Consider the following 14,638-nt stretch of genomic DNA (forward strand, 5'->3'; position numbering starts at 1 on the left):
CTAGATTTTATTAAAGACAAGGAGGCGAGTATTATGCTTTTCTTTTCATGCTTTAATTTAACAGCAGCCAAGAAACTACAAAATCCCAGAATCCCTGGGAAAAAAACTACCAAACTACATCACAATGGGGTCCACCAATCACACGACGAGCCCCATAATAACTATCTTGACTGAGAGCAACAAGCCCTCTTTTCTTGCGAAAGTCAGTCAATAGAACGATGTGAAAAAAACAACAGTAGACCATAAAGAGTCAAAAATGCGGAAAGTACGTCCAAGCAGAAGGCCTTGAGGAAAGGATAACCTTGTGTAGATCCTGTTGGTTGAAGAGAAGGTCCAGAAGGAGGAGCTGAAGGAAGCTGGTCAGACGGTAACGTTGCTATTGGTTGCAGTTGAGGCAACTAGAACAAAAGAACAGGGAGGGTTAGAAGAGGCGGGATAATACTCGCCTCCTTGTCTTTAATAAAATCTAGCCTTTCTGACACCAAGGCTAGGAAAATCTCAATTTTATTACAAGACAGGAGGCTCATATTATGCTTGTTCAAAGCAATGAAACAACATTCTGCATAGGATGATCAACCAGTTTACAATAGAACGTTCTAAATGTATTGACGTTAGACCAATCTGAAGATCTAAGGATATCCTGTAAACTAGCCCCAGCAAAAAAGGCCTTAGAAGCCGTAGCTCCTCTAACGGAATGGGCACCATAAATGTCAATAGGGACACCAGCCAAATTCATCAGCCACTTGAGCCAACGGGCTAAAGTGGGAGATGAGACAGGTTTATGGGGCTTTTGATAGGAAATCAACAATTGAGAAGAAGAGGCTGTCCTGAGATCTGCAGTTCGTGAAACGTACGTTTTTAAGCAATTAGCTACACACAACTTAGGTTGGGAGGGAAAAAAGGGATAAAACACGGAAGACAAATTAGTCTTGGTACGTCTAACCACATTGAAACACACACCAAAGGCAGAAAAATGAAAGGAGGAAACATCCAGAGCTTTAACATCAGAAACTCGTTTGATAGAGACCAAACAGAGGAGCATAGTGATTTTAGCAGACAAATATTTTAACGAAAGTTCCGAATTATCGGGCCAAGAAAGAAGAAGATGGAGAATGGAATTTACATCCCACATAGACTTATATTTGGGGGTTGGGGTTTGGAAAAACATATTCCTTTTAATAGGCGGCAAACTAAGGGATGCTCTCCCACTGGTCTACCATCCACTCTGACGTGTTCTGAAGAAATTGCTGATCTATATGTATTGACGGTACGATACGCCTTGCCTTGAGAGGCTAAGGAAGCTAGGAAATTTACAATTAAGGTAACGTCAGCTGAAACGGGATTGGATTCCCTGTCCACACACCAGCTGCACCATACTGCCCAAGCCGCTCGATAGACTTTCGAGGTGCCCGGCGCCCCTAGATTGTTGGATGAAATGGACAGCATGTTGCGAAATTCCTGGGGTTCTCCAGGAAGCCCCGAAACTCTCCAAGCTATGAGGGATAGGGAACCTTGTACTACGAGGTTGTGAGGATGTCCCGGGGGATTCAGAAGAAGATCTGGGAAAGGGGAGATCAGAACTGGAAGATCTGATGAGAGTTCTAAAAGGGTCGGAAACCAGGGTTGGGACTGCCAGAATGGGGTGATTAACACTAGGGAGGAGCCCTGACGACGGACATGTGCTAGGACCCGAGCAATAAAGAGGAAGGGGGGAAAGGCGTACAGCAGGGAAGGAGGCCACGGTTGGAGAAAAGCATCAGTAGCTAAGGCTAAGGGATCTGGTCTCCAGCTGAAGAATTTGGGAAGATGGGATTTGAGTCTTGAGGCAAAGAGGTCTATGGACATTGTACCGAAGATAGAAGAAAGACGCTTGAATATAGAAGGGTGAAGTCGCCAATCGCTTGAGTCGTGGGAGTGCCTTGAGAACCAATCGGCCACCACATTGAGATTGCCTGGGAGGTATTCCGCTCGGACCGAAATATTTTTGTGAAGACAAAACTCCCAAAGACTCTTGGCCAAGAGAGCTAGAGGTTTGGATCGAGTCCCGCCCAGACGGTTTATGTAAGTTACTGCCGATAGATTGTCCATTCTGAGAAGAATGGAACATTTTACTCTGTCTTTGGTAAAGGACTGGATGGCAAAGGAACCTGCAAGCATCTCTAAACAGTTTATGTGCATTGACGACTCCTGAACGGACCATGGTCCGCCAGTCGAGTGTGGACCACATCTTGCGCCCCATCCTGTCAGACTTGCATCTGACTCTAAGACAAGATCTGGGGCGGCAGAGAAAATCGTTCTCCCTTTCCAGGCGTCTAAATGACTCATCCACCATGTGAGTTCTTCCCTGGAGTCCGCGTCGAGAACAACCTGATCCGATATGACAGACCCTGTTGAAGGTGTTGGATCTTGAGCCTCTGAAGGGCTCTGTAGTGTAGAGGGCCCGGAAAAATGGCTTGGATGGCAGAGGAAAGGAGACCTACAAGACGAGCCAGTGCTCTGAGGGAAGTACAAGGGAGAGACAGAGCATGACGAATTTCTTTCTTTATCAAATAAACTTTGTCCTGGGGAAGCTGGAGAATTGACTGGGCGGTGTTGACGAGGAATCCCAAGAACTCGAGGGTTTGAGAAGGAACAAGGGACGACTTTTGGAAGTTTATAAAGAACCCCAACTGAGAAAGGAGGTCCTGACAAATTTTTAGATGGGCTGTCAGGGAAGACTTGTCTTGGGCCATCAATAGGAAGTCGTCGAGATAGACGATAAGGCGTATCTCTTGAGCCCTGAGAAAGTCCACCACGGGTTTGAGTATCTTGGTGAAGCACCAAGGGGCAGAAGAAAGACCGAAGGGCAGAGTCTTGAAACGAAAGAAAGTATGTTCCCACCGGAACTGGAGGAATTTCCTGAATGAAGGGTGTACCGGTACTGAGAGGTAGGCATCCTGGAGATCTATGCGAACTAACCAGTTGTTGTGAAGAAGGATATCCCTGAGATGGAGAATAGTTTCCATCTTGAAGTGGTGATACACTACAAAATTGTTGAACTCCTTCAAATTTATGACCGGGCGATGTTTTTTGTTTTTCTTTTGAACCAAAAAGATATTGCTGAGAAACCCCGAAGCGCCGAAGGCCACTTCTTCGATCGCTTGCTTTGACAGTAAATCTTGTATCTCGATTTGAATGAGGCGAAACTGATTGTGAGAAAACCGAAGAGGATGAGGAAGAAAGGGTTGAAAGGGAGTCTGGTAAAGTTCTATGCAATAACCTTGGACGGCCTGGATTACCCAAGGATCGGAAGTTATTGACAACCAAGCGCTTAAACACAAAGCTAATCTGCCTCCTACTGGAGGAAGGCCAGAACTGAAAGTTCTTACCTGTAAGTTGTTCTCCTTTGGTTGTATAACCCCTGTTGCGGCCACCGCGGAATCTGCGGGGGTAGAATTGGGGCTTGTATCCTTGATACACTTCAAGCTGGTTGGATTGGGTGTAGGAGCCTCTGTTGAGGGATTGACCTCTTGTTGAGAAGCGGCCGGCAAAACGGCTCCTTCCTTTGCCGGCCCTTCCAAAAACCCGGTTGGAAAATATTCTCTTCATTGAATAATGGGCTTTGTCCAGAGAATTAAAAGTAGAAACGTACTTGCCCATCTCTTTTATGAAAGAGTCTCCAAAAAGAAGACCATCAGCATTAAGGCCTTCCTCCTTAGAAGCAAGAGTGCTGAGTTTTGGATCAATCCTGAGGAGAAGGCTTTTACAATGTTCCTGGGAAATGTACGAGTTGGCGTTGCCCAGCATACAGATTGCACATTGAGCCCAGTTGGAGAGGGTGTCGGGATCCACCTGTGAGCCCTCCAACTTGGCATCCTCAGAAAGGTCGAAAATCCTGGTGAGGGGACCCACCAAGTCTAGGAGCCTGTCTTGACAATTTGACCAGGCCTGGTCAACTCCCTTCTTGGGGTCTTTCCCAAATTTCGTGAAGAAAAGGAGCATATTGGGATCAATGGCAGGGGTATCTGTGACTTTACAGGGGAGGGAAGGTCTGGGGTTTTCAGATTTTAACTTATTTCTGGATGATTTATCCAGGGGGTGTCGGAGATAGAAAGAGACGTAATCCGAAACGTGATCAGAGGGGAACCATTCAGAGGAGTTGGGATGATGGATGGAAGTAGGGTCGAACAAAGGTTCGCCAACCGGGTCAACCAAATCTTCGGGCACTAAGTGAGGGGAATACTCATGAGGAGAAATTTTTCGCCTTTTCTCCGGAGGCCCATCCAAATAATCATCATCTAGAGTGTCTTGTAAGACATCATCATCCCCATCACTGTCCGTGTCCCGTGAGTGAAGGATATTAAGGGGGGAGGAGGGGAGACCCGAAGATTTCGCCTCTCGGGTTGGAGGCCCAAATTTATGAGAAACGCCTTTAGAACTGTCTTTAGAATAGGACACACGTTTCTTGCCTCTCAAAAGAGGGTTTACTCTGGGTGCGTGAAGCATTTTTGAAATAGAGGCCTCCAAATTTATTGAAACGTCCAACATAGACACAGAAACAGCGTGTTGGACTGAATCCTTAATAAAGGATTTCAAATTGTCCTTAATGGACTGGGTTTGGTCGTCTTCTGACATAGTGGGGAAAAACAATAGTTAAAATTAATAATAAGGAAAAGAATCAGGAAAAAATCCTGTTTAAACTAAAGAAATAATTAATTGGGAAAGGGTTAAATGGTTTGGGGAGGCTGGCCGGGGTGTGAGGGGATGTGCCACTAACCTCGAGAAAAAACGCGTTTGAAATAACAAAGCGTGTGAGGGCCGAGAGGAATTCCTTGTAGAAAATCAATAAACTGAGCCAGGCAGTCAAGCGTGTAAAACTGAACACGCTGTAGACACTTAATGAAGCGGAAAGGATCCGAAGGAGACGCTCGTAAAACCAAACCGAGCGTGAAGGAACTTCAGCACACGCTGCAGTTGCCGCGTGTGGGGAGGAATACCAAGAATGCCGTTGCTTGAGGCGCGGCTGTCAGAACATTTACCGAACGTTCTGACAGTCGGCCTGTCAGCGCGAAAAAGCGCAACGGAGCGCTCAAGCGCGTTTTAAAGAAAAATTAAACCATTAAGGGGCAATTTAAGTGCAATATAAATTCCCACAGAGAAACGAAGACATAATAAAAGGTTAAGAATATATATATATACACCATATACACTATAACACGATAGACTTAATACATAAAAATGCGAGCAGTGTACTTATCTTGACTGCGAGCAGCAAGAAAAGAGGGCTTGTTGCTCTCAGTCAAGATAGTTATTATGGGGCTCGTCGTGTGATTGGTGGACCCCATTGTGATGTAGTTTGGTAGTTTTTTTCCCAGGGATTCTGGGATTTTTAGTTTCTTGGCTGCTGTTAAATTAAAGCATGAAAAGAAAAGCATAATATGAGCCTCCTGTCTTGTAATAAAATAGAACAACCACCTGGAAAAAAGGCCATTCGCTTGAAATTGGCGGCTCTAAGAGACTTGTATCTCACCATGGAAGCATGCTCCCATTTATCCAGATTCATCCGACACCCGACGTGCTTTTCAAGTTTGTCTAAAAAGATGTTTAACAAGAATAGACCCAGGCCCTCCTTAGTTTCTTGTACCAATTACTAATCCCCAGTGTCTCATACAAACAAGCAATTTTATAAGAGTCAAGCTATTTTTGAACTTCTCCTGAAAATTTGTTGTCAGGAACCCTGAAATGTTCCGGAAACTGTAATAAAAGCACTGATAGTCATGTCCCAGGCATTGTTGCATTTCTTGCCAAGTTAGCAGTGGATTATTAATAAAGAAGTCCCCAAGTATCACATAACCACGGACATTCCATGCAGTCAAAATCGGTTTGGGGACGTCTAATCCTAGGGATACACATTCACGTAGCCGTATAAACTTAAGGCAGACCAGTATCAGCTATGCGCTAAAGAAGTGTTTCAGAACAGCGGACTTGTCGGCTAGTACTTTATACCTCGGCCATCTTGGAATCTTAAGAAAAATGGGAAGATCAATACTGGCTTCTTATGCCATCCTGAAAAATTTTAAAATGTTCATATCCTTGATTCCCTGATTCCCTTATCCAGCCATGCCGCCTGGTAGTGAGAAAAAATGTCTGGGAAGGCCAGATCAACCCCCGCACCTCCCTCCCCCCAGTCCTAATCTAACTGTAGTATTGCATACCTGACTTGGGGATCCTTGTCGTTCGTCGTTACAGATAAAACTGATTATAAGAGGATCTAACTCACACAAAAAACATATATTGATTTTCATGGGAAGATTTATAAAAAGAAAAAGGAATAAAGGCAATATGGACATTTTAATCCACAAATCTCGCCCAATTAAAGACAATGGAAGAATTGTCCACCTTGACAATAACATTTTGATTTTAGTTCACTGAAAAAAGTTCCAAATACTGTTTTCGACATGGATACCTAAGTAGCAAACCAGGAGTTAGGAGTTATGAGTGTGCAGATTCAAAGGTGTTACCATTGATAACGCGTCCAGCCCTTATAAATTACCTGTACCTGGATAAGTTGGAGGTCGGTGAACCTTTTAGCCGAGTTGGGCTCTCCTCATCCTCAAATAGTCGGGTTATTTAAATCAATAATCAATAACTGATGTACGCGATAGCCAATACTCAATTAATAGATCGAAATAACACATTAGGAATCAATAACAGTTGGTATTTCGATGCACCATGACCTTCCAGTCATGAATAACCACACCAGTTTATTAAGAGTTAGTGAATTTATTTCCCTATATTAACAAAGCTAGCACAATGTATATAAGTCTCAAAACCAAATGATATATGTATACGAACATTACTAGCTGTCCATAGCGGCGGAAGAAACGCAATCTACGCAAAATCTGAATTATGATACATTCAGTTATGGCAATGCAAATCACTAATATGAGTAATTGTATTTGACTAATCTCGTACATTGGTCAGCATAACAAGATTTCAATTCAACATGGTTCATCAAGTTCATACCTCGACTAACCTCTAATTAGCATTGGCATGTGGGGCTTCATGCAAAATGAATTTAATCAACGCAAATTTGGAAAACTTCTAGCTTGGGCCCTATCAAAATAGCAGTTGGTACCTAAAAGGAAAACACAATGCATAATACAATTATCCTTTCATATTTACCAAATACAATCAGCATTCAAGAAAGTCTTCATCCTTCAGGTACTGGTTCGATCAGCATGGGGCAGAGTTTTAAAGGGGCAAAGTTAAGAGCAAGTTTCCTTGCAGCAGCAAGGAGAATGGGGCAAAATTACTGCATGGGCAAGACGGGGCAAATTAAAGTTAAAGTCTCTAGGGTGAGAATTCTCAAAGTCTCTTTCTTTGGAATAGAGAAAAGGGCATCAAGATGTCTAAGATGGCGTCTGGCATTTGGCTTCAAAGATGGCATCAAGGAAAATGGCTGACTTCTCTTTTTCCGGTGGGTTTAAGTAAGAAACATTCCAGATTCTGCAGGGTCTTCCATTGGAGGGTTCATAAGGTGGCTTCAAATTGACCAATGAAAACTGTCTTTCTACTAGTACTCATTTATGCATACATTGTCCTTGGAGCCTTGGAACACAAGTTGCAACATGGTTTGCCAATTATTTTGGTATCTGTACCTTCATTGTCCGCACCTGCAGAGACTGACCTTGCTTCAAAGGGGATGAAACTGGCCTAGTACGAGACCTTGGAGATAAGTGTATTAGTCATCTCTACTGGAAAAATACAACTCTAAGCAAGAATATATGTTTCATTAGTTCAAGGAAAATCCACACAGTTAGAATTTGAGACCAGGCAACTAGGCCAAAGCCTCTACTAAATTTAAGCTAAGCACAAACAGTTTCAATAAGAAATCATGGCACACATTTGCAATTATGACGGATTACTACAATTTTCAATTCTTCATGATTAATAAAGCACGTTTATAATGATGGTGAACTACTCCGAGGGCACAATTTCCCTCGTGCATTATTTTCTTTACTAAAATCACACTACATTATACGATTTTGGTTACATGATATATGAATATATGTCGGACCCTCTTTTTCTGCGTCATCAATCCCTCCTCTGATGACTAATTAGGCCATCACATCAAGTCTTCCCAGAAATTTTATTCCATTAAAATTCTGTTTTAGTAATTTGGCATTTCAGTCAATTCCCTCTTTCTTTTGGTTCCCTTTGATTTTTCTCTGTATATTTCTACTATTTTGTTTTCTATTTTCTCTTCTCTTTTCCTTTTGTTCTTTGCTTTCAACATTTTGATAGCTTTCCATATTCCCCAAATGCCTAATAAACAAATTAATATTATTAATATTCCCTTTATTATTTTTAGTAACAATCCGTTCCAAACATTGCTGAGCCAATTTCCCACAAAAGCAAATCCTTTTCCAACCTTCTCCCATACACCTGGTTCTTTCAATTCCTTTAAATCTGTACTTTCGTTAGTTAAGTTTGTAAGCATCTTTCTAATTTGCCCACTGCTGTCTGGTATATAAGTACAACAGTGACGTGTACCAAGCATTTTGCAAACGCCGCCATACTTTGCTAAAAGAATGTCTAAGGCAAGCCGATTTTGAAGAGTCATAGCTCTTTCTGCAGCAAGTTCAGCATCCATCAGGATTATAGCTCCTGAGAATTTTGTCAGCATGTTATCCACAATAGTAGACAACTTTCGTATTTTAATTGAATTCAATATGACTCCCACTGAAGGAATCATTGCTCCAAATATATCTCCTACCACACCAGAAGCTGTCTCTCTCTTCTGAACATGATGTGATTTAGACAGCTTTGGGAATTTCTTTAAGTCGTCCAGTTGATAAACCTTTGGGAATATTATTCCCAAATAACATCTCCCATACCATCCTTTAGGAAGACGATAATAGGCGTTAAGTCCACAAATATAATATATCCCTGGAATTATCGGGTCTTGTCCATTCATCATGAACGTCCATTTAGGTTGAAACAAAAACGTGTGTTTACATTCACTCGTTCCCACAAAAACTGTGTCATAATATGATTTATGCCTATGTATACAGAACCTCCCTACGTGTAATGTATCTAAAGCTATTTTCCCTTGTGTCTTTATTGCGGCAAAAGCATAGTTATCTACAGATGTCCTTTTGTGTAATTCCCTTTCTAATTCCTCCTTCATCTCTTTCCTCCTATCGTCAGTGTTATCTAAAAAGGTTATCTCCATCGGCGAAAGCAAGCATGTAAGGTTCTCCCTATGTGCGTGAGCTGTGTGGAAAGGTGACAATGGCTCAAAGAAGCCCCTCATCAATTTTATATAATAATCTCTGGCTACTTTACTCAGGTACTCGATTATGGGGACATATGCAAATGTAACATCATAATTAGAATAAAAGTAGTGAATATACTCCTGACCATAAAATCTGGACGTTATTATACTACATGTAATCCCGTACGTAAGAGGCATACTATGATATGTCACCCCTTCCACTACTGAGGTAGGTATTTGTGTGCATGCATAACAATCTTTCGCATCATTGGTCTCAACATACTCACTCAGCAAGCGATAGAAAACATTAGACGAAAGTTCCTTTTTATCATGCAGATGTCTTTTGTCTTGTTCGAGTCTTTTTAAAGCTGTTAGTTCAGTAGTAGTAGCATGTCTAGAAGTAAAAGCATCATTCGTCCCTTTCTCATCCTTCCCATGCATTCCAAGAACTATTGCTGCAATGATTAGTACACATGCAGTTATTAAACCTATACACATGTATTTACAACACTTCATTTTATGCCCCTGTGTAGTGTAGACTGTCATGATCTGTATAGAATCAGAAAGTTGAAGACACTTTATCAAATCGGATTTGCAGATATATACAAAGCTGAACGAGTTCAATGTTCACACAGTTTTCTATAGCAGCTTCGTCTTTTATCGGTTTAGCAGCTTTGTCTCAAAATCGTTTTCAAACTCAATCAAGTTTAGCAATGTCTTAGCCGGTTTAAAAGTCAATCAGGTTATCAATGTCTTATTCAGTAAAGTTCATGGAGCTTTACTCCTCAAGTGCCAAAGTGAAGTTCTGCCTCTTCGTTCTCGAGACTGAGGGATACGAATTCATCTGACCAATCGTTAGTGGCTATGTATGCCCACTCCGGACCAGAATACCTTCTGCTCTGTATTCTTTTTCTTTTCAATTTTGCATCTCCTTTTGATACTCTTTCGCTGGTGCTTTCTTCCTTGGCTGAGTCTTTCTCTTCACTTGGTGTTGCTGTGTCAACAGACACTTCTTTTCTTTTCTCTTTCAACTTTGGTCCTTCACTCTCGTTTAATGTCTCTCTGAGCCTTAACTTTACTGGCGATATGCTTTGTCTTCGTTTTGCACTACTTTCGCCTGATGGACCTGCAATCACTTCTGGAAGGGTTTGGACACTTTCACTCTGTTCTGTCTTGTCTCCTCTCTCTAGGAGATCAATCAGGTTTTCCTTTTCCTTTTCTGTATCGTCTGTTTCTGGGAAAGCCCTCCTCTGATCAGACTCTTCTGCTCCTTCACCTGTCTCAGGCTTTTTGTCTCCTTCACTGGTCCCAGGCTCTTCGTCGCCTCCAGGACCTTCGTCACTTTCTGAGGTTTCTTCTTGGATCTCCTCAAATGGATCAGTTGTTTCTTCTTCAGAAAATGTTTCTCCTTCCTCTATTTCTACCTGTTCGCCTCTGGGTCCTCTTTGTTCTGTCCCAGTGGCTGTTACTCTCTTGTCAGACACTGGCGATTTAAGTGCTTCAACTTCCTCTTCTGTGGGGCACGTTACCCTTTTCGTGTGACTGGCGTGAATCCAGTTGGGAACTCCCGCACACTTCACAGCGGTAGTAGTTTTCAGAATCACTTGGAAAGGTCCTTTCCAACGGGGTTCCAGACACGACTTCCTCACGTGTTTCTTTATCACGACCCAGTCACCTGCTTTCAGGGCGTGTCCTGGACATTGGATCGGTGGCAAGGTGGTTGCCTCCACCTGGTGAGAAAAAGAGCGCACCACATCAGCTAGACCTTTGCAGTAGTCCAACACCATATCATCTGTAATATTCAAAAGAGCATTTGCAGGAACTGCTGGAAGTCTTATGGCTCTGCCCATGAGAATCTCGTGCGGGGACAGTCCAGTCTTTCTATCAGGGGTGTTTCTCATTGACATTAACACCAAGGCCAATGCAACAGGCCATTTTAAGTTTGTTGAAGCACATATTTTTGCCATCCTGAATTTCAGTGTGCCATTCATTTGCTCCACTAATCCTGAGGCTTCAGGGCGGTAGCTACAATGCAACTTTTGCTCAATGTTCAGCGCTGCACAAAGCAATTTTATTACTTTGTTATTGAAGTGACTTCCCCTATCTGATTCTAAGGAGATCGGGAATCTGAAACGTGGTATTAGTTCTCTCAGGAGTAGCTTTGCAACTGTGAGACTGTCATTTCTGCGTGTAGGGTATGCTTCAATCCAGTGACTAAAAATACACACAATCACCAACACATACTTCAAGCCTCCATGCACAGGCATTTCAATAAAATCCATTTGCATCCTGCTGAATGGACCTCCTGCCCTCCCAATGTGACTCAAATTTACTACTGTTCCTTTCCCTGCGTTCATTTGTTGGCAAATGACGCAACGTTGGCAAACTGCTTCAGCAACTTGACGGAATTTGGGGTTAAACCAATCAGTTTTAAATAATCTGACCATGGCGTCCCTTCCAAGATGAGCCTGTCCATGGTAGAATCTGGCCAATTGCGTCAACAAACTGTTTGGCAGAACCAACTTCCCTTCACTTGAAACCCACAGATCATCTAGTTTCTTTACACATTGCAATTTGGTCCATGAGAGTTTCTCATCTTCGCTAACAACGTTCTGTAAGGACTTCAATTCATCCATTGTATCTACGACCTTTAGAGCAAAAGCTTCAATGCTTCAAGTTCTGGCTCATTTATCAAGTTCCATTCATCTCTGAGCAATATACAGCTCAATGCGCAAAACCTTGCGACTTGATCTGCATATCCATTTCCCAAGGCGATGTAATCCTGTGATTTTGAATGTGCACTGCATTTTACCAATGCTACTTCTCCTGGTAACTGGATGGCATGTTACCATTCTCTTATTCTTTTACCATTTTTCACCGGTGATCCTGAAGAGGTCATGAAGTCTCTTTGTGACCACAACTGTCCAAAGTCATGTACTATTCCAAATCCGTACTGGCTGTCAGTGTAAATGGTGACTTTCATTAATGCAGAAAGCTGGCAAGCTCTAGTAAGCGCCACCAGTTCCGCTACCTGTGCAGAGTAAACTCCTTGAAGCCAAGATGCTTCCAGAACACCTGTTATTGTACATACAGCATATCCTGCTTTCAATATTCCTAGTGCATCTCTTAAACATGAACCATCAACAAAAATAACTTGATCATTTTCTTCCAATCGGGTGTCTTTGATATCAGGTCTTGGTTTTGTACAAAATTCAGTCACCTGAAGACAGTCGTGCTCGACGTCTTCAGCGTTCTCAATTTCGACATTTCAATAGGAAACAAAATTGCTGGATTCAACGTAGTGCACCTTTTCAGCTGCACATTAGGTGATCCCAGAATTATTGTATCGTACCTTGTAAGCCTGGCACCAGTCATGTGCTTTGTTCGGGAACGTGTCAAAAGTATCTCGACTGAGTGAGGGACCATGACTGTTAAAGGATGTCCCATCACTATTCCTTCACTTTGATTTAAACTGATACCAACTGCTGCTACGGCACGCAAGCACCCTGGCAATGCTGCTGCGACCGGATCCAAAGTAGCTGAAAAATATGCTACTGGTCTGTTTACGCCACCATGGGCTTGAGTCAAGACAGACAAGGAACATGCATCACGTTCATGACAAAACAATGTGAAAGGCTTTGTGTAGTCAGGCATACCTAACGCTGGAGCCCTGCACATGCATTCCTTTAATTCAATAAAAGCATCCATCTCATCTCCTTTCAGCTCTATTTCATCCTGCGCATCTTTCTGGGTGAGTTTCAATAAAGGTTTTGCTAGAGTTGAGAAATTGGGAATCCATTGACGACAATAGCTCACCATTCCCAAAATGTTCTCACCTCTCTTCTCGTCTTCGGTGGACTAATTTGAAGTACACTTGTTATTCTTTCTTTCATAATTCTTCGCGACCCTTTCTTTATTTGGTGACCCAAATATTTCACTTTCTTCTGGCAGAATTTTAATTTTGAAGGGGACACTTTGTGTCCGTTCCTTCCCAAATGGTTCAATAGGGCAATAGTATCTGCTGTACAGTCACTTTCTATCTTAGATGCGATTAGCAGATCATCAATGTATTGCACCAAGGTTGATTCAAATGGTAATTCCAACGATTCCAAGTCTTTCTTTAGAATCTGATTGAAAATTGATGGTGATTCCGAGAACCCTTGAGGAATTCGACACCAACTGTAGACCCTGTCTAGGAATTTGAAACAAAAGAGAAATTGGCTGTACTCATGAAGAGGCACTGAACGCTTGTGACAAGTCGATGACTGAGAACCACTCAGCATGACAGGGAACTTGAAACATTATCACAGCTGGATTTGGTACTACGGGACAACATTTGACTATTATGTCATTTATTTTCCTCAAATCCTGACCAATCCGGACCTTTCACTCGGTTTTATCAGTCCCATAATTGGTGAGTTGCATTGACTGCTTAACACTTATTTTAGTACTCCCTGTTTTACAAACTCATCAATGAGTTGGGCGACTTTCATGAGGGTGTCTTGCGCCATATGGTATTGTGGGGTCTGAGGAAAAGTTACATTGGGTTTTACAGTCACTTTCACTGGTTCTACTCCTTTGACCAATCCTACTTCTTTCCATGTCATATCCCACACTTCCTTTCCGACTGTTTCCTGTAACTCAGCAGGAATATCTGCTTCAGTGAGCATTGGGTAAAGAGTAATCAGGGGATTCTCTTCATCCACAGTTTCCACTTCGTCCCCTCCTACACTGTCCTCTTCTTCCCCATCACTGTTTGTCTGGATTTTAATTCCATCATTTGAACACATAATCGAACATCCCAATTTGCACAATAGGTCTCTCCCTAACAGTGATATCGGGCTTGAATCACACACCACGAATTTATGTGACCCTTGATAGTTACCAATCCTGACTTGCACTGGATGTGTGATTGGGTTCGTCAGGTAGCTATTTGCCACTCCCACTACTTGAACTGTTCTCCCTGAAAGTGTCAAATTTGGTACTTCGATGCTCCTAACAGTAGAGCGTGTAGCTCCCGTGTCAACCAAGAATGAAACGCGATGACCCATAACTCTTCCTTCCACATACGGACCCTTTTGATCAACTTCCAAAGATGCTGCAAACATACAATTTCCCTCCTCATCTGAACTTTCACCCTCCCATACATCGTTTATTCCATCCTCACTGTGTAAAGGGAATTGGTGTACTGTGTCATTTTGGTTCATCACTTGACCCGTGACCTGTTGAGGAAGCATTACTTGTTGCTGATTCATTGGTGCTAAGGGTATTTGCATTTGCTGATTAGGTACCATGGGAAACTGCTGTTGCATTGGCTGTAACTGTGCCAATTGCGCACGGGGCATTTGCACCTGTTGCGGTTGTATGGGTTGTAAACCC

Source organism: Pleurodeles waltl, chromosome 9 (genome assembly GCF_031143425.1).
Source record: "Pleurodeles waltl isolate 20211129_DDA chromosome 9, aPleWal1.hap1.20221129, whole genome shotgun sequence".
Taxonomy (NCBI): Eukaryota; Metazoa; Chordata; class Amphibia; order Caudata; family Salamandridae; genus Pleurodeles; species Pleurodeles waltl.